The sequence below is a fragment of the Mauremys reevesii genome, linkage group 11 (assembly GCF_016161935.1).
Source record: "Mauremys reevesii isolate NIE-2019 linkage group 11, ASM1616193v1, whole genome shotgun sequence".
Taxonomy (NCBI): Eukaryota; Metazoa; Chordata; order Testudines; family Geoemydidae; genus Mauremys; species Mauremys reevesii.
The window spans coordinates 25880812-25900540 of NC_052633.1; the positions used below are offsets into that span (position 1 = coordinate 25880812).

At 39.8% G+C, this 19729-nt stretch overlaps 1 long non-coding RNA gene across 3 annotated transcripts in view; it reads left to right on the forward strand.

The window, feature by feature from the left end:
* The window catches only part of LOC120374833, a 109439-nt gene that overhangs the window by 62128 nt on the left and 27582 nt on the right, over nt 1–19729 (forward strand). For all 3 annotated transcript variants that reach the window (XR_005586266.1, XR_005586267.1, XR_005586265.1), the window contains exons 2-3: nt 16343–16506; nt 16636–16689. This is a non-coding gene — a long non-coding RNA (uncharacterized LOC120374833). The remainder of the gene's footprint in view (nt 1–16342; nt 16507–16635; nt 16690–19729) is intronic.

The following is a 19729-nucleotide window of genomic DNA, read 5'->3' on the forward strand; positions in this document are numbered from 1 at the left end:
GACAGGTGAGTTTCCAGAGGACTGGAAAAGGACAAACATAATACCTAAGTTTAAAAGGGGGAGCAAAGAAAACACAGGGAATTATAGACCAGTCACCCTAACTCCGATACCTGAAAAGATACTGGAACAAATTAGTAAACAACCAATTTGTAGGCAACTAGAGAATAATAGGATTATAAAGGATAGTCAGCATGGATTTGTTTAAAAAACAAAAACAAAAAAACACATTAACCCAACCTAATTTCCTTCTTAGACAGGGTACTGACATAGTGGATAGCAGGGAAGCAATAGACATGGTATCTTGATTTTAATAAGTCCTGTATGACATTGTCATAAGTAAACTAGGGAAATGTGGTCTAGATGAAGTTACTACAAAGGTGGGTGGAAAGACTGTACTCCGAGAGTAGTTCTCTATAGTTTGCTATCAGACTGGGAGGACGTATCTAGTGGGGTCCCACAGGGGCCAAGTTTTGTTGGCAAAAGTTATGCCACTTTAATTAAAGCACTTTAATTAAAACTGTGGTTGCATGTCCACACTATGCTCCTGATGTCCGCAGAGCGCATCCACACTAACAGCTCTTGTACTGACACAGAGAGCAGTGCACTGTGGTAGCTATTCCGCTGTACAACTAGCCACAGGGTGCTTTGGGCAAGGTTTGCAATTCCTCATGGGGCAAGTACAGCCTCACATGATACAGGTTTCTCAATCCCATCCTTCCAGGGGCATCCTAGTAGATTGGCAGCTGCTTTTTCAACTGAAATGTGTGGGGAGGAGGCAGAGGAGAGTGGTGTGTCTAGGGCAGGGGAGACAGCAGGGTGACTGACCTATCCTGAGGCAGGGAGAGGGGGACACCCTGCCCCATATCAGCCCCCAGCTCTGCTCCACACAACAGTCTCTCTGGAAGCAGCCCGCTTTGCCGGCCTGCCTGCCTATGGGTCTGTGATTTCCTCTGGAGTTCTCCCACAGCCTCCACAGCTGCCAAGAGCAGCATCCTCAGCAGCTTTGTGAGCTCTCTCTGCTGAGCAGCGCAGCAGTCCCACCCCACCCCTGCTCCCTGCAGCAGCAGTCTGCCTGCTAAATGGAGCAGCAAGCTCAGCTGTCAGATACTTCCTGGAGCTTTGAAAGGGGTGGGGAGCTCATGCCTCCAGGGCAGCAGAGATCAAAACAGTGAGAAAAAGGGTCACGGCAGGCATTGTGGGATACTTGTGGAAGCCAGTTATGTGGACAAAACAAACAGCAGTGTCTACACTGACACTTTGTCGCTTCAACTTTGCCGCAAAAAGCTTTATGCCTCTCATTGAGGTGGTTTTATTTTGTCGGCAAAACAGCAGAGTTTTGCTGACACAACTTTGTAGTGTAGACAAGTCCTATGATTGTTCTCTGCAATGGGACTAGCATACAAAGGAAGCAATCTGTTCCATTTTAAGGATGGAGCTGATTGCACACCCCAAAACGAGATGGGCAGCCCAAGGACATTGTACCTGCCTGAGCGGTGTACCGATTTGCCCATCCCTGTGATGTGGGCTTCTGCAAGCTCCCCTAAATGCCACAGCATAGATCACTGAAACTTGGATGTTTATCTCTCTTACACAAAAGTAAACGAAGACTAGCTCTATTTAAATCAACGGTATTATACTGTATATAGTGAGTTCAGAATAAGGCCATTTTTTCATCCTAAAAGCTGTACTTGTTTTCTGTAATATATATATATATAGTATTTCACTCCATGTCATTTTTATCTGGCAATTCACCAAATCAAGCACATAAGCTTGAGGTGTTAACAAAGAGACTGCAATTGTTTGTAAACTTTCCTGAGTTGAATTCCTTCAGGTAAGAAGTGTACATTGCTGGGTAGTACACTAGAGTGCATCCCAAGTAAATCTGTCCTCCACTGAGGAACTGATGCGCCAGTAACATACACTTCTGATGCAATACCTGCTTTATTAATAGTCACTCTTATTAAACAATGAATCTGACAAACATTTTAAAGCTAAGTGGTGGAGGAAATAGTCAGATACTGTAAGACCAGAGAATATACTGCACCAGCTTGTACAATAGCAAGTAAGACACTATAAAGTTGTTATATGCATGAATATATCACACAGTGCTTATAGCAAAAATGGTACATTTGATTAACAACAATTTTTCATAGAAACATGTATCTGCTCTTAAAAAGAGCAATCTTATCCTCCATCTGAGCCTCATTCTGCTTGCTGGCTATATAACTTCAAGCTTCTTCTGAAAAAAGTAAATTGAATTTCAGATATCCTGGTTCTGCATCAAGTTTGTTGTTGTCATGTTTGGCCACTCTTGTTCGCTACGTTACAGAAAATTCTCTAGGAATTTCCTTGGTAACCGTAGACCCAATTCTGCCACCCCTAGTCATGTGGAACAGTACTTGACAGCATGTGCAGTTCCCTTGTTCATGGAGCAAGGCATTACTCAACACATGTAGTGGTGGCAAATCAGAGCTTATAGAAAAATCACTACATTTTAAAATATACTCTATGAATAGCTATTGCTGCATTACTTAGATTGTAAGCTCTTGGGGACAGACACCATCATATTGTCCTGTATTTCTATAGCGCCCAACACAATGGTGTCCTGGTCCACGATTGGGCTCTTAGGTACCACGACAATACAAATAATAATACTTTCCAAGACACTCAAATTAACCCCAATGACAAATGCATTTGCTCTCCTTCTCATGTTTAGGAGAAAATGTGAAAACATTTTGTTCTTGAGCTAAGATCACAGTTACCAAAATGCTACGTGACTTTACTTTCACACTCCTACATTCCTACAGCAAACTTTGTTCTTCTTTACTTTGCCTCCTGGCAACACTAACATCGTATGGAAAAAATAACAGCTTTTGAAAACATTTCTCTAAACCTGAATTGTTCTTCAGGCCATAAAGCAGATAGCAGTGAACGTCTTCTAGTAGAGTATGGGGAGATTTGTCTGTCGGCGGAGTTGAAGAAGTGGTGAATCCCACGTGTATATTTTGCTCATAGAATATGCCCACTGCAACGTACGTGTGGGGGGTGGCAGGCCTTTGTCTATCTTGCTGGAAAAAAAAGAGTAGTGCTGCCCCTTTAAGGGCTCCCTTACAAAGGGTGGGAAGGGGGGAGAGTTTAAAGGGATGGGCAGGAACCATTTGGAGCCTGATCAAGAGAAGGTCACTTTCCTGCTACCCAGAAGAGTGGGGTACGTAGTCCCAGGAAGGCTCTTTTACTGGTATCAGCCTTGAATTTGGCAAAAGGACTGGGGTCTCTCCTACTGTGGGCCTTATGCTAGTTGTTCTTTTCCTTGGGGTGCTGGGAAGGAATTTTACCCTCACTGCCATGTTAGCTGAGGTGGGGGTGGGGGTTGCCTTCCTCACGGTCCTGGGATGGGAGTGGGGGTGGGGCTAGGTTGTAATGTTGCAGCTTAGTAAGGAAAACTCGTGATAGATGTCCAGTGCAGGTACTTGGTATGGAAGGGATACAGTTAGTGGATGAAATAGATTGGAAAATTATTTGACAAAAAGTTACCCGATGAGTAATGAGTGTTCAGGGCTCCTACATCAGATACAGTGGGCATCCAACCCCCCTTTTTATAGCCACTGTTCACCTTATATAAAGGGAAGGTGCCACGGTCCCAGTGATGTGATGGCTGGGTCCAGGTTAGGGATTATGTGGAATTTATTAAGGAAATGATGACCTCTCCCGTACAACTTATTACTGGGTACTCCCAGATATGAACCAACAAAACTTTGGTTTTAACCTTTAAATCTGTATGTCTAGCATGTAACCTTTGGAAACCATTCTAAGAACAATAATTGCAAAGAATAAAAAATGGAAAGGAATTTAATCATTTACTATGTAACAGTTCTAGGGCCACTTTAGAGACATAGGAATACCAGTGTAGTATATTTGCTAAATGCTCTTAGTGTGGACACAGCTATAGTGGGAACGCTGCATAGTAAAACAGCCCCCTGTGGGGGAAACAAGTTATACTGGTAAAAAGACAATTTTCCTAGTATAATCACATCTACACCAGAGGCTCTGCCAGCACAGATGGATTGATCAGGAATCCTGCTTCTTCACAGCCCTGACCAACATAGCTGTGCTGGCAGAATTCTGTATTGTGTAGACCAGGCCTCGCTGTAAGGATCAGACTCTTGTGTATTGGGCCATGGTACAAGGACGAGGGAATGTAGCAATACACCATCTTACAAAGCAAAAAAATGTCAGGAGGGTGAACCAAAGTATTTTTGTTCTCATACACAGTAAAGAAGGTTCATCACTGGAAAGGGGAAAAATCCCTCAAGACCATAAAGTAGAACAATACAGTAAAATGACTGTGTATGCTTTTGAGAACAAGGTAATGGAATTTGCAACTCTTTCAAAAGATTAAGAGAACTAAAGAGAAGGCTGGATCCTTCTCATCAATTTCTCAATTTTACATTTGAATAGACGTTGGGTATTGAGAACAAAATAATAGTTTTCATTAATTAATAATGTAATGAGCACCCTTAAGTTTGACCAGTTTGAAATGTTGCTATTAATTCAAATGAATTTCCATTTCACAAATGAGTAGAATCTTTCATGCTGGTTGCCCACTGGAATTCTTTTTAATTTAATAAAAGCATCTGTAATTGTAATTATTTTATTTAGTTAAAAATTCTGCTCTCAATTCCACTCAGTTGCACTATTTTCAAAATGACACACACGCCGCTGCAGAAAGTCAATGTCCCTTCTTGTAATTTTTCTACATAATGTGGGGGTTGGGACTCTGCTGAGTCCCCAACAGACTCCATTACAAGTTATGTATAATGTCATTCCCCTGGTTGTAGCATGGGGGATGGGGGAACCTTTTCTCTCTCTTTCCGTGGAGAGAGAGGGGAATCAGAATAAAAGAACAGCAAAAATTGTCTGTTTCTAGGCAGTCCTTTAGGATCACCCCCTTTGGGGCTTGGCTTGCCAGCTATTATAGTGTCTCTAATTAGGGCCTACCTCCAGCCCATCTTCTTGAAGCACCATGCTTTATAGCTGGCCCATCCACTTTTAGGGGAGTGAGGCCTGTGACCGTCTTCAGGAACGGGTGGTGAACAGGAAGAAGGCTGCTGTACCTCAGAGACTGCTGACCATAGAGATAGATCAGCTAAAAAGAGGTCCTTTTTCTCTTTCCCTTGAGAGAGAAGGGGGAATCAGAGTAAAGTAAAGCAAGGGTGATCTGTCTCTTAGGCAGTCTTTTGGGGCTTGGCTTATCAGCGGGTAGTGTCTTTAATTAGGGTCTATATCCAGCCCCTCCTCTTGGAGCACTTTGTTTTAGAACTGGTCCATGCTGTTTTAGGGCAATGAGACCGGAGACTGTCTCTCTCTCTTGGCTGATTTATGGTCAGCAGTCCTCTTCCTGTTCCCCACCTCTTCCTGTGCCAGTATTTCCCCTTTTTAAGCTTCCACCCTCCAGGCAGAGCAAGACTTACAGATACATCTGGTCAGTGCAGAATGAGCCCAGAAGAGCTCATTAATTTCCTCTCTACTGAGTGAGGGTGTGTCCCTTCACACATGCTATCATGTCCCATAGAAGATTCTGAATTAATTTACATGTAGATGTACCTTTTGTTTTAAATAGGCTGTTATCCTGAAAGGTGTATGGCTGACATCCGGGTATATGTGTTGTATCCAAAGACAATTATATAATTCATTAAAGCTAATTGGTGCACCAAGCACTGTCTTCTAGGTTCAATAGAAGGACCTATCGATCCCCTCTATATAGTGAAAACAACTATAGACAACGGGGGTGACCATGACAGGGAATAAGTTGCATGACAGGCCAAAGCTAAGCCAGGTGGTTTAACTGTCTTCCCTGGTTGCAAATGCATGGGGCCTAGGATATTTTTGCAGGCATTGTAAAAGGAGGGGCAAGCCAGCAAAAGGAGTTGTGAGCATGCCCTGAAAGGAAGCGAAGAGAGAGAGCTCCTCGAGCACAGAGTAGCATGCTTGAGGATGCCTGAACAAGGAAAATGCTGTTGTTTGTTTCTACTGTGTTCAGGGAAACAGGACTTTGTGTGCATTTTTCATGAACAATGAATGAGATTACACCAAGAATATACCTGTCTCCTCTGATGGATTTCTCATCCAATTGGATGCAATGTCCCAAATTCTGGCAAACAACACAAGCCAAAAGTGGACTGAAACGCCTCCATACTCCTTGTTCCTCTGCTCTGATTGCCAATTTGCACTTTTTTACTTCAGTGGCTGGCATTCAAGTGTTTTCTGTTTGCGTGTGTGTGTGGTTTGATGTTTACATTCATCCAAAAAGACACTCACAAAAATAAAGTGAAGCTTCTCATTTTTGCATAATAAATACACCATGACATAGAATACGTTTCAGAGACGGGCTCCCAACACGGGCAGAGAAAATGACAAGAAAGGCAATGAGACCTTGGTGAAAGGTAACTAACACAATTTTGTGTGTGTGTGCAGTTTGCAAAGGCAACTGGATATTGTGTACTTCCTCCTATATTCGTTTCACCAAATTCAAGGAGTGTAAATGGGAAATATTCACACAAGCAATTAACACCTGAAGTTTATCAGCACCCAAATTCTTTGCAGGTTCTTTAATTAAAACCCCAAACCAGATGCATAAGCAATTTAAAAAAACCCAAACAAACAAACAAGCCATTCTTGAAAAGTTTAAAACACTGGTACATTAAAATGACTTACATAATTATGGCTGAACCTCCAAGCCCCGTGTTCAAGTGACAGAATTCTCTAATGTCACACAGATGGCAGTCAGTTTAGAACAGTCTGAACAAGCTGGGCAGGATATGTGCTTAAATATACAACTAACCCCAATGTACAACTCACCCCTATTTTTAACTAGAATTGTCTATGACACCTCAGTCACTATATTACTTTACCTCTCCATACGTGTACTGCAAGTTCCTGTTTAGCTTTGGTTTATACTATATTGGTATATAGTATTAAATAATAATCATGGCATGGCATTACATTACCAGACACTATCACAGAACGTGTTATCATGATATAAGCCTAATGTATTTCAAAATGCCTGACATTCTGGGTGAAAGTTTTGCCCCCTTGAAGTTAATGGCAAAAAAAAACATTGACTTTAATGGGGCCAAGATTTCAGAGAGAGAGAGAGTGTGGCACTAGCTAACCTGAAATAGGTGTAACTTGTAACAGCATTATATATAAAGTGTTCCACTGGAGTATATGCTTTATCTTACTACCACTGCAAGTACCCTCTAATGCTTCCGACCCAAGAAAATACAATGCTGTATCTTGTGAGAGTTAAATAATATACATAACCAGAGCACAGTAAACACACTGAAAGCCTCAGACAGCAGGATGAGAATAACAGCAAATGTAGAGGGGAGGCCTGTTAAAGGCAGAAGGAATTGTGGGAGGAGGAAGAAATTAGGAGAGGGAAGTTTGGCTTAAGAAAAGGAGTAAGGCTCAAACTGGTTCGTATCTTTCCTCCTGGACAAAGGAGGACAAAGCTGATCTTTGCTAAAATGCACCCAAGATGATGATATCCCATTGTTCCTGTTGTGTCCTATTGCCTACAACTTATAACCTTACCCATTGGTCTGTATTCAGAATGCCTCAAAACTCTGAAGTGCTCCAATTCTGTTGAAGGTAATGTCCCATGGAGTTCTCAGAACCTGGGGCTATGTTGTCCGACTGTTGTGAAGGATCTTTTTGCCTTTACTGAAATATTCCTTCATTGCAGGCATGTTGCCTGATTTAAAAAAATAAAGTATAAACAACAGCAATGCAGAACATCATAACTCCAGAACAACAACATAAACTGTTCATAATTTAACTGACTCACTGTCTGTGATTCTTGGTCATGTACAGCTTTTTCAATACATTCTTTCTCCCCACTCTTTGTTCCCTTTAAGCAAATGAGTCCGGACCAGGAGAAAAGGCATGGAGACAGTCCTGGCAAAACTTTCGTTACACTGCTGTTTCACTCTTTAACGGTGAGACTTCTGGACACTGACTCTTCTCATTGTCCATCATAGAAACACCTGTTAAGAACAGTGTGCTCCAGCATCAGTGTTGGATGCAAAGCTGAAAGGTGTTATTTAAACAATGCCAGGAGCGCATTATCCTCTTCTAATTTTTCATGTCTTCCACAACTGAACTAATGATTGAATTAGCAAAAGCTATTATTCGGATAACAAGAATTTAAGACTTTGCTAGGCATTGAGAATCTTAGTAGTAACTCTTTATTTTATCCATTTAAAATAATCTCCTACCCAGCAAACGAAAAGAGTAGTGACTCGGGCACAGGGAGGACAGCAGCTCTGCCTTGTGATTTGAGCCTATTATTTTGGAAGTTTAATGTCATTAGGCTTCTTTCTCTCTCACCAAAACCTAGCATTTAAACTCATGATTAAAGTACACCTCTACCCCTTTATAACGCCACCCATTATAACATGAATTCAGATATAAAACGGTAAAGCAGTGCTCCAGGGGGGCGGGGCTGTGCACTCCAGCGGATCAAATCAAGTTCGATATAACGTGGTTTCGCCTATAAAGCGGTAAGATTTTTTGGCTCCCGATGACAGCGTTATATCGAGGTAGAGGTGTACCTATGCTGTATGGTCTGTTGTATTATTACTCAAATGCTACTGCTAATAGATAACAAAGCATAGCATGTGATCAAGTAAACTTTGTTAGAGTAGTGCCTTAAATGTTTTTTTACAGACAGCTGCTCTACTAATACGCATCACAAGATAATTCTAATATTCTTGTTATTGCTACATTGTGAGCCTGTATTCCATGCACCCAGATTCACAGATGAACTGAAGCTCAGCAGTTTCTCTTTGGACACACAATAGTAAATCTAAAGGTAGCCATCCTGCAGCAAAAAAACTTCAGGACCAGACTTGAAAGAGAAACTGCTGAGCATACGAAGAAGTGAGCTGTAGCTCACGAAAGCTCATGCTTAAATAAATTTGTTAGTCTTTAAGGTGCCACAAGTACTCCTGGTTTTTTTGCTGAGCTTCAGTTCATCTGCAAATTTGACACCATCAGCTCAGGATTAAACAAAGACTGTGAATGGCTTGCCAACTACAGAACCAGTTTCTCCTCTCTTGGTTTTCACACCTCAACTGCTAGAAGAGGGCCTAATCCTCCCTGACTGAACTAACCTCGTTATCTCTAGCCTGCTTTTTGCTTGCATATATATACCTGCCCCTGGAAATTTCCACTACATGCATCCAACAAAGTGGGTATTCATCCACGAAAACTCATGCTCCAATATGTCTGTTAGTCTATAAGATGCCACAGAACTCTTTGCTGCTTTTACAGATCCAGACTAAAACGGCTACCCCTCTGATACCAGATTCACAATCGCTCACACAGATCTGTGCTTCCACAATATACATATTTCATATACTCACATTTCTCTTCTCATGTCTACATATTTTATACAAGAACAGAAAAATACAGATAACTACTTAGACATATTCAGAGACCTACTTAGTCACCCCATATTCCTCCAGGGCCTTACAGATGAATAGACTATATGAATTGGCTGATCACTGACCAAATCATTGCTAGGTGATAAAGATATATTTTTTTCCAAATGAAAGAACAATGACAGCTGATTTCAAATTTGCTGGTATAATGCTAACATAGAATGAAGAATGAACATGTGTGATAAAAAGAAGTCAAAGTGAAAATGAAATATAACAAGAGCATACTTAGATTAGGGTCACAGAAGCTAGTGCCTGTCTCCAAGTCAGAAATGTTCTACAAACCCTCGTTTCCACTAGTTGAGTCATATTCTGATAAACCTGTGATAGAGGAGTTGACAGGATTGAGAAATGGTCTGGAAAGAAACACAGAGATCAGAAGAAATAATTTTAAAGCTAGGAGAACTTGAGCAAAATTCAGTGTAGTTAAAATTAAAAAAAGTCTGCACTACTTCACAGATGGCTAATAACAGAAAAAGGTAGGTCAGAACATCGTAGTAATTACTCAAACTTAGAACACCATTTCCCGCAGGAAAACAACATAGGTTTTAAATAAGTCACAAAGAACAAAGTTGGTCTAAATCTACCACCTTAAATTTCCTCAATTTTGTTCTGGTTTCCAAAGACTACAGACATGGTGTATATACTATGCATAAAACCTACTCCTCAATTATATGTCCTGCTAAATTGATTCATTGAGATGACTGGCACCATGGACCAAATTGGTGCCTGCTATATTTCCAGTTAAGTCAGTGGGTCAAATTCTGCTCTGTTACACCACTGTAAATCCAGAATAAAACTACTAATTTTATTGACTTACAAGTGACCTATACTGGTGTATGAGAGGACAGCATTGAGCCCACAGACACCTTCTTGGTGGGATAATTCAATTTAAAATAGGATCTTCATGTTTTCTTAATTATAACTGATATACAAATCAATAGCAAACTCCTGTTAGGCTAACTCTAAACTGTTCAATTACTTGCTGTCCTCTTACAAACAGTCAGAAGGCAAAGTTTCCAAGCATGACTCTGCAAACTTCATTAGAGCTACATCAGGGATGAATTTAGCTTTTCATATTAATCTAGGCAATAATCCTGTAACTAATAACTTTACAATTTTAACTCTACTATTTAGACTCCATTCAACCATTTTAGTAAGTTAACATACACTAGTCCTGATGTACGGAGGTCCTTCTCTACATTTTCTTGCTGAGTGCTTAATTCCTACTTTGGCATCTAAGTTCTACCAGTAAAATACGATTTGTTCTTCTGCAACCACCTATATCCAACATACATAAGATGAAAAGTGCACTTAACTGAGTTAATAACAATACTAGAACTCAAGATGATGAAGTGGTTCAATGCAGAGCGTGAATGAATGTGATCAATATGGTCTCAAACCCCATCTAGTAATACAACAAGGCAGGTTTAAATGCTCTTCCAGTTCTGTGATTCCATTATTTTTGCAGTATTAATGAATGGTTTCCGCTACATATATCATTGCAAGTATATGAATCTTAAATACTTTGCTTGCAATTTATAAGATTCTAAACTATTATTAGAGGTTAGCAAGCTTTTACAATTAATTTTATGCTCTCAGTTTGTCTCCATTTATTTCTCTTCCTTTAAAGACTCTTCCAAATGAAGGGAAAGGATGACCTTTGAAGCTCCTTCATACTATCCCTTGGCCAGTACAAATTATGTTCCAATGCAGTACTCTAATTAAAGATGCAAGACAAGGACTCTAAAATGCCTTTTATAGTTCCTGCTCCTCTCCACCATACAATGCAGTGCTGTGAATTCTAGAACAATATGCTTACTGGAATGATTTCATCCACCTCAGCAGTCAGAGGAATAAAAAAAATGTGTTAGAGGAAATGTATGTAGTAGTAGTATGCGTTAATTGGTTACTAGTTTATAACTGGCACAATTAAATTAATAATTTCTCTTAATTATAATTCACCCTTGCTAATATTAGGATAATTCACTAATGGATAGTTACAAATATACATTGTTTGGAAATTTAAGGCAAAGTGTTAATCTTGCTGGGATGAAGTATTAAAATTAATGAAATGATGGCATCTCAATCTGCATATGCAAATGAGGATAAATGGTCTGCCCAACAATAGCATAAGCAAAAGATTATGATAATAAATTGTGTTATCTGAATTAATGACTGGCTAACCCCACTTGATAAGGTCATAGGAAGTCCCAGTGCACTTATTACTAAAATTTATCATTCAAGCCTGTGAATCCTTTTAATTATTACAGTCTATCTTAATGAGCAGACAGAAGTGTAAAGTTTTTCTGTCAGAGTACAAGTCTGCCGAAGGAAAACTTCATTTTTCTTCGTTCAGAGTATTCTCAAATTTTCATTGTTACCTTTTATATATTCTGTATTATGTACAAATCCAATAAGGCTGCTGCAGTTATAATCATACCAAAAAGGTTATTGAAATATTTACTCAATAGTTGTTCCCAATTCCCCACTCTACTATAGGTGTCACAATTTCTGCCATTTCTGACAACACGAGAGAATCAGAACTGAAATAGCCACAACCAAAAATGCCAGTGTCTACTTTATTCACACATCCTTTATTTAAGGGCATCTCTTTCCGTAGGATACATTCCTGGAGATGATGTTCTTAGGACAAGGGCTATTTCTTCCTAAGTGTTTATACAGTGCCTTGTACAATGGGAATCCAGTCTCATATGAGGCCTGTAGGCAACATTGTAATAAAACTAATAACAACACTTAGTTCTTACCAGTGCTTTTCATCTATAGATCTCAAAGCACAAAAGAAGGTATTATTATCCCCAAAGTATTTTCTGAAAGAGGTATCATGAGCCATATTTTAAGAAGTCTGACTGTACATATTCTCTGATTTCCATCCCTAAATCAGAATTACATGCATACAATGGTGTGTGTGCCTAGCATGCCTCAAATACCAAATGTGTGCATTCAAGTCAGGTATTTCAGCATGGATGAAACTAGTCAAGCAACTGATTGCTCATATACATATATCTGACCAGCATATATGCATCTTTTCTTTGTATCCATAAATTAAACAGGTACAAATGTATGCATGCAGCTGTGTGCCCCGGATGTTGAAAATCTGATGCTACATGTCCAGCTTCTCCTCAGATTGATCTATTTCACATCCTGGAAGGGTAGACTGAGCCCACCAGAACAAAAGGTCCATCCCCTAAATTGGGGGTAGGCAACAGAGCCAGGTATCAACTAAACACACGGGACAACCAATGAGAAAACAGGAATGGGAATGAGGTCAAAGTCGTAAAACAAGGAAACTGAATGGGCATTGAGCAGAGAATCCGGACAACACCCCGTGCTCTGGGAAGGAGTCAGTGGACACTGCTGAGAGGAACTCTGCCCAAAGATGTGAAATGACCAGAGCATGGAACTAGGCCTCACATTTACATAGGACCTGCCCATCAAGCCTCCTCTTCCTCCTGGACTGTAAGATGACCATTTTGGCCGGTGCGTGGGGGAGGCTGAAGAGGAGGTCTCACAACTTTGTACTGTCATAGATAGGATGTACATATAGGACTAGCTATAAGGCAAAGTGCAACCAGAACCTCAGCAGCACATTCTGAGGAACTGAAAAAAGGGCTTCAATCTGACATACTGAAGGTAGACTTGTACTAGAGACACAGAACAGACAAGTGTCAAGGGACATCATGAACTTTACTAACAACATGCGCATGCTCACAGCTCCATGGAGAAGCCACCAACTGATGTCCCCATTTGCCACAGCTTGGATGAACAGGCCTTTTTGTCATATCCAAAAATAATCACATTTTCATGGGACTTTTGCAAAATAGAGCTAAAGCCTTGATTTTTTTATACAACTGCTTTTAGAGAAAGCTCAGTGGCCATCTAACTGTAGAAGTGCTTCAGCTCAAAATTATTGCAAATTAACTGTAATAAACCAAATTGTAATGCATTAACGATGGGAATCCATATTTTACTCCTGAAATAAAATAGGTTTGGGCCAATTAACTAATTTCTGCAAAGGCCTAAAATTATTTTATTAGTGATTTCAAAAATGGTTTCTGCAAAGCAGCATTTATTGTCTGTTTGCTATAGTTATCAGACCATGCTGTCTATAGCCTGCTGTTGAGGCCTCTGCTGTCCCTTATCACATTAACTGTGACATAAACACCTTTGATTAAATGAAATGGTGAGGTGCAGCAAATGAGGTAAGCGCTTTTACCAAGCTGTAATACCCTGCTTCATACTGGAGATCTGATTTGCTGGCCTTTATTGACAGATGATAACACATTTTGTGTGAGTGCCAGCCAAAGATAGCCATTTAGAGCTTCTAAATAATTAAGTATTGATTAATCAACCCAGAAATATATAGAACATTTTTCAAGATATTGCCCATTCGTAAAGGTCTTATTATTTCTGCCACAACAAGCAGGGAAAGTGCAGACCGTCCGTAACTTGTTTGAGTTTAAAAAATTACAGGTCTGCACTGTGGTCTCCAGAGATAACAGCACAGATGAGCGACTGCCATTGAGCAAATGCATGTGCCTTTCTGCCTTGCTGTGCTTGTTGTCCCCACTGTCAGCTGCCTGTCAGCAAGAACGGGTTTCAACTGCCCAAGTGTCATAAGTAACAAAGCAGTTAGTGATGGGTGAAACTCAAAATGTTGAGAGGGTTTGTTCATTTCAAACTAATCTAATTATTATAGGAGCGACTCACAGTTTGTTCTTATCAGTCCAGGGGGGATATAATCCTCCAGTGATCTCAGCTGCTTTAAGTCCCTCTCTTTCCTCCAGCTATCAGCTGGCTCTTGGTAGCCTGGGCTGGGAAGATCTCCCCTATATCAGCCTCTGGCTTCTTTGTTCCCTGGCTGGGAAATGATCCAGCAAGCAGGGTCTCCTACTCTTATGAAGGGGTGAGCCTGGGTGAGGCTCAGCTGTCTGTGTTTCTCCCACTCTTTCTGCTCTGCAGCCTGCCTGGCTGTTTCCTTCCTTCTCTTTTGATAGGCACTGATCCATCTTCTCTCTCTCTGTGCAAGAGGACTTCTGATTCTCTGTCTGTGGAGAGACATGGGGTGTGCCTAGAATCTTCCATTCTAATGAGCCCATCTCTTCTTTCCTCCCCCTCCCAGTGCCCACACAAGTACCATGTGCTCTTTTCACAAAGGAATAGGATGAGGCCAGATATTATGGAGTCCATTATTCTTTGGATGTCCTTTTGAAAGCCTCTGACTTTAATTCCATCATGACTGGGGAAGGGGGGGTGCGGTCAAAGGGCCTTCAGCTGCCATCTTAATTGTAGTATTTTCATTATCAGAGTCTTGGGTGAGAGGAATACAGAGGATTATGAAAGCAAAATATCAAAACAAGTGTTTTCATGTGTTATCAACAGATCAGAGGTAAGCTGTTCCCTTTCTTCGTTCTGACACATTCTAGAATGTTCTACAAAAATCATAGTGAATATATAAAACCAAGTCACCAATTAAATATTTCAGTATGCCAGAGAGTATTGTGCATTTTTTAAATTCTGCAGTCCTATCCCATTTTCACTAGGTGAAATGACTTTAAAACATGGCTGAATAAAAAGGAGGAAACTAGACTTCCAACAACAAGTGGAGCAGCTTCTGCTGGTTGGAGTATGGGGTTGTCTCCAACATCACCTGCAGCAGATGCCAAATACCAATTGCCTGATACTGTTAACATTTCTGAGACATCTTAGCAACTGTGATGGAAGTCTCTATGTGTGCTTACCTTTGGAAAACAAGGCCACTCTTTCTGCTCATGTTAGTTTGATGATTTTCCATAGCTCCATTAATGTGAAACTAATAACAATGTACTTTGTTTCTATTGTTTTACAGCTTTCAGGCACAAACTACTTTTGACTAATTATGCAAATGAAGTCTGGTTTCTTAAACTGGAAAAAGGCTTGAGACAAATTCAAGAGGCACTAAGCTTCTTCGCAGTATCACAAACCATTTGATTGTGTTCAAAAGACAATAAAAATATTGATGTCATCCTAAGTTTTCAGTACTCTCAGAAGAGAGCGGGAAGACAGTAATGAAAATATTTAGCAATATGTTTTATCTTGCCAGACAAATACTTGTACTAAGGATATTCAATGACCAGGCTGAAAATATGCCCTTAAGTGCAGAGGCTGACTGCAACATTATTCAACTGCTTTTTTGCTGGTTGAATATGATCCTTATATTTTAAATTTGCAACAGGAGGAACTGCAATCTACAGCCATTCACTCAGCTCTGTTCCCTACATCATGTGGGTGTTGTGAGAATAGATTTATGTATGTAAGATGGTTAGAATCTACCATGATGAGTATCATAGGAAAAGCCCATAAATAAACTAGCCAAACTGTTTTTTGAACATAATAAAAGTTAGTTTGGGGGGTTTGAGAAGGGCTTTAGTAATATCAGACCAGATTCAGTCTGCCACTATTGAAAAAACATTGCCATATTGAGGTCACCCAGTTTCAGGTTACTGTCTGGTACAATTACTGGCTTATTACCAATCACTTAAACTACATTCTATGGGGTTGCGTGGATTTTGAAGTGGAGGGGTATCATGTAGATGACATGGGTTCACTTTGGATAGGAGGGGTTGTCAGACTATGTGTAAACCAGAAAGTGGAATTGTTTCTTCATTTGAAAAGCTAAACAAGTGCCATTGCTGTTGCACTATGAAGTGCCTGGGGTACAGTGTAGAAACCCCATGCAGCTGGAGATTAATAGGGCTTAATTTCATCAGGAAGAGAAAGGAAGTGGACCAGCTGGAGGCAATTGTGATCTATTATAAGAAGGCTTGTTTTTCCACTAGCACTGTTTGAAGGAAGAGAGGAAGCATTTCTTTCTGAGTGGCCTGGTGAAAGAGTTGAAGGCTGTCAAGCTGCAGGATCCAGCAAGTTGAAAGGCCAGGTGCTTGATGGATTAGTCTACATTTACGGACAATTGGTTTTGTTTATATGGCGGGAGAGGAGAGAAGTAAGTTACCTTCTTTTATTTCTCCCCTGCCCCCCTCCCCCTTTTTTTTTTTTGACTGGGCTGCAGAAAGCCCCAAGGTGCTCCTATTTTTGTGGAACTTAATTTTCCTCTGTGATTTTTTTTTTGTAGATTGGCTACATGCTAGAGAGAAATTGAGGTAGTAACTGCACTCTACAGGAAGAGGTAAGGTGCTTATCCATAGAGCTATTTTCCAAAAGATTTTAGAGATTATAGCTATGTCTAGCATGCTCGTTCTCAAGGCAATGAATATGTGGCTAATGGGATAACTATGCAGCAGTTTTTCACAAAGGGTCTGTTCAAAGCACACTCCAGTCAATGGAAAGACTCCCATTAATGTCAGTGTGCTTTGAATCAGTCCCATATTTCCCTTTGGGAGCTAGGACATCATCAGGAGCACATTTCATGATTGCAGCATGTTCCATGTCCTTACCAGAATAGACAACCCCCACAAGCATCCTCCTACATAGTCAATAAGCAGATATGTTTTACTCGTGATAAGCCAAAGGCTGTCTCTAGAGCTCAGGGACAACACATGCCATTGTGACACATTCCAGGAGACTCTGAACCCATAAATCAATGACTAGCTTGTCATAATTAGAATGATGTCTCCTAATCTGCAACAGATAAAAGGGATGGCACATATTCTTCATATAAAAATAACCTAATTATAATTTGCAAGCTAATAGTGCAATCTGATATTGTGCGTGTTCATTAACAGTTTCAAAACACAGGGTGGTGTGACACAACAGAATAGAAATCTCCTGCAGCAAAGATTGCAGCACTGCCTGGTATATGACCAGTCTCTCAGTAAAATGAAAGGCTTGTATGTCTATGATGCTAGCAATAACCATGATTGTTGTTGACAGAGTTTGTAGCTAATATTTCAGGAACTCCAAGCAAACAAACCTTATGAGTGATACAGCACATGGTAGCCCTAGCTCCTAACAAAAAGTCCCTTAATCCTAAATCATAGGTTAAGTGTGTCTTTAGTTTAACGAAGTGGTATACAACACACCAAAAATAATGCAGCTTTAACTGCAAAATGGTACAATGTGAATATTTTACCCTCTGCCATCAGAGAGCAAGAAACCTCTTAAGGATTGTCAAAATATATAAGAGTGGATCATGATTTTGAGTACACCTTAATGCCTTGCAGCAGCCAGGGTAAAAAAACTGTCAGGTTGAGGTAGTAAGACAAGGGAGTCTTCTGTCATAGTAGCTGCAGTTCTAGTTTCTTATGGCTGATACAGAAATGGGTTAAAAAGATTGTTGTGGACTAGATTGTCAGAATGAAGTTTGTGACAGACAATAAATGAAACGTGGATATACAACATTCTACAAATAGAGGCTCCCTATGAATTTAGTGGTAAAACTGCAATTAGTCTGAAGGGAGTCCCTGAAGTTACAATTCATTGCACAATGTTTGTAATGGTTGAATAGGAAAAAAAAAGGTTGAATCAAAGGTATTTTCTGAAAAAGAATTCTTAAAATGGTGAAATTCTTTATATAGTATTCTCTGACTACTGTCTAGCCAGCTGTCGTTGCTGTCATGAGTAAAATGCTGACCAATATCTAGATCCAGATATCATAAATACTAGGTTTTCACCCAGTGTTGTATTCAGAAGGACCATTTGTAATTTGGTTGGGTCATTACACCAATTGAATCTATTTCCCTATGTTAAGTTCTCCTCACACCTTCTATGGGCCATCTTAATTATCACTTCAAAAAGTTTTTTTTCCTCCTGCTAAGGATAGCTCATCTCAATTGATTAGACTCTGCCTGTTGGTATGCATACTTCCACCTTTTCATGTTCTCTGTATGTATAAATATCCCCTGTCTGTGTGTACCATTCTATGCATCCGAAGAAGTGAGCTGTAGCTCACGAAAGCTCATGCTTAAATAAATTTGTTAGTCTTTAAGGTGCCACAAGTACTCCTGTTTTTTTTATTGTAATTTGTGCTTATCTTATTCAAATTGGGGCAGAACTGAACCACTAGAATTACAACACTGTTTCTAGAAATGATATCATATACACATTGTTGGTTACAGAAAATTAGCTGCAGTATAAAGCAAAATTTCAACCTGGGGAAAAAAATCAGGGCACAATCCTGGCCCCTGGTCAATGGGAGACTTAGTCATCGATTTCAATGCATCCAGGATTTCTCCCCTAAACTGGTTGCTGGAGTTGATCAAAAAGTGGCGGTGGATGGAATTTTGAGCAAAAATTTTCACTTGAAACTTCTCATATGACATTCAAAAAATTGTTTTGAAATTTTCAAAAATATGTTTTCTTTATTTATAGTTTCTCCCTGCCCCCACTAAATATAACAGAACAAATGTAATTTAGGCTATCCCCTACTTTTTTCCTTTTCCTCTTTTTTCCATTCAAATGTTTCCCAACTTGAGCATACTTTGAAAAGTTTACAGTGGTAAAAGGGAAGAAAAAGTGGAAAGTGGGTGGCAGGGAAGGAGGAGGGGCTTGGAGCTAGACACCAATCATTCTGCTGCATTCCATGGCAAAACTAGAATAAAAGGTGGAGGAAAGTGAAAATAAATCTGAAATTCTGGAAATGTTTTATCATTTTGAAAACCAAAACATTTCAATTCAACACAATCTTTGTTTCATTCTGAAATTTCTTATTGAAAAAACTCATCAGTTTCCCATGAAATACTTTTTCACAAAATCCCATTTTTTACTGGGAAAATCTTCCAGGAAATGTTGACCAGCTTGCTCTAAAGAGTTAACAGTAGGTAAGACCACACGAAGAGGTGTGGAACATGCTGGAGACATTAGGATTTGTGTCATCAGTGAGTGAAATAGTCAGTACACAAAGGAGTGTGTTCTTAGGTGGCCTAGTTTGGGACAGTTTTCGAAGAAGAGAGAGCTTTTTCTTGTTAATGATAAGGCAGAGAAGTCCTACTCTATGCAGGTAGGATAGATGGCCATGTGACCTAGATTTTTTATTAACAATGGTTTGTTCCATTTACCCAGTCATATTGGTTATTTGTTTTTCATTTAAGTTATAGAACACAGTTAATTCTAATATGAAAATAATAAAGTTCTCTATAGTACCAGGTCCCTTGGTTATTCTTGTACAGTAGCTTCTATTGATTATATCACTAGTGCTTATTTATTTTTTATGAATGGAGTTTCCTTGTGCCATACATTTTATTGGGCTCTGTTCCTATTTATCTCTACTG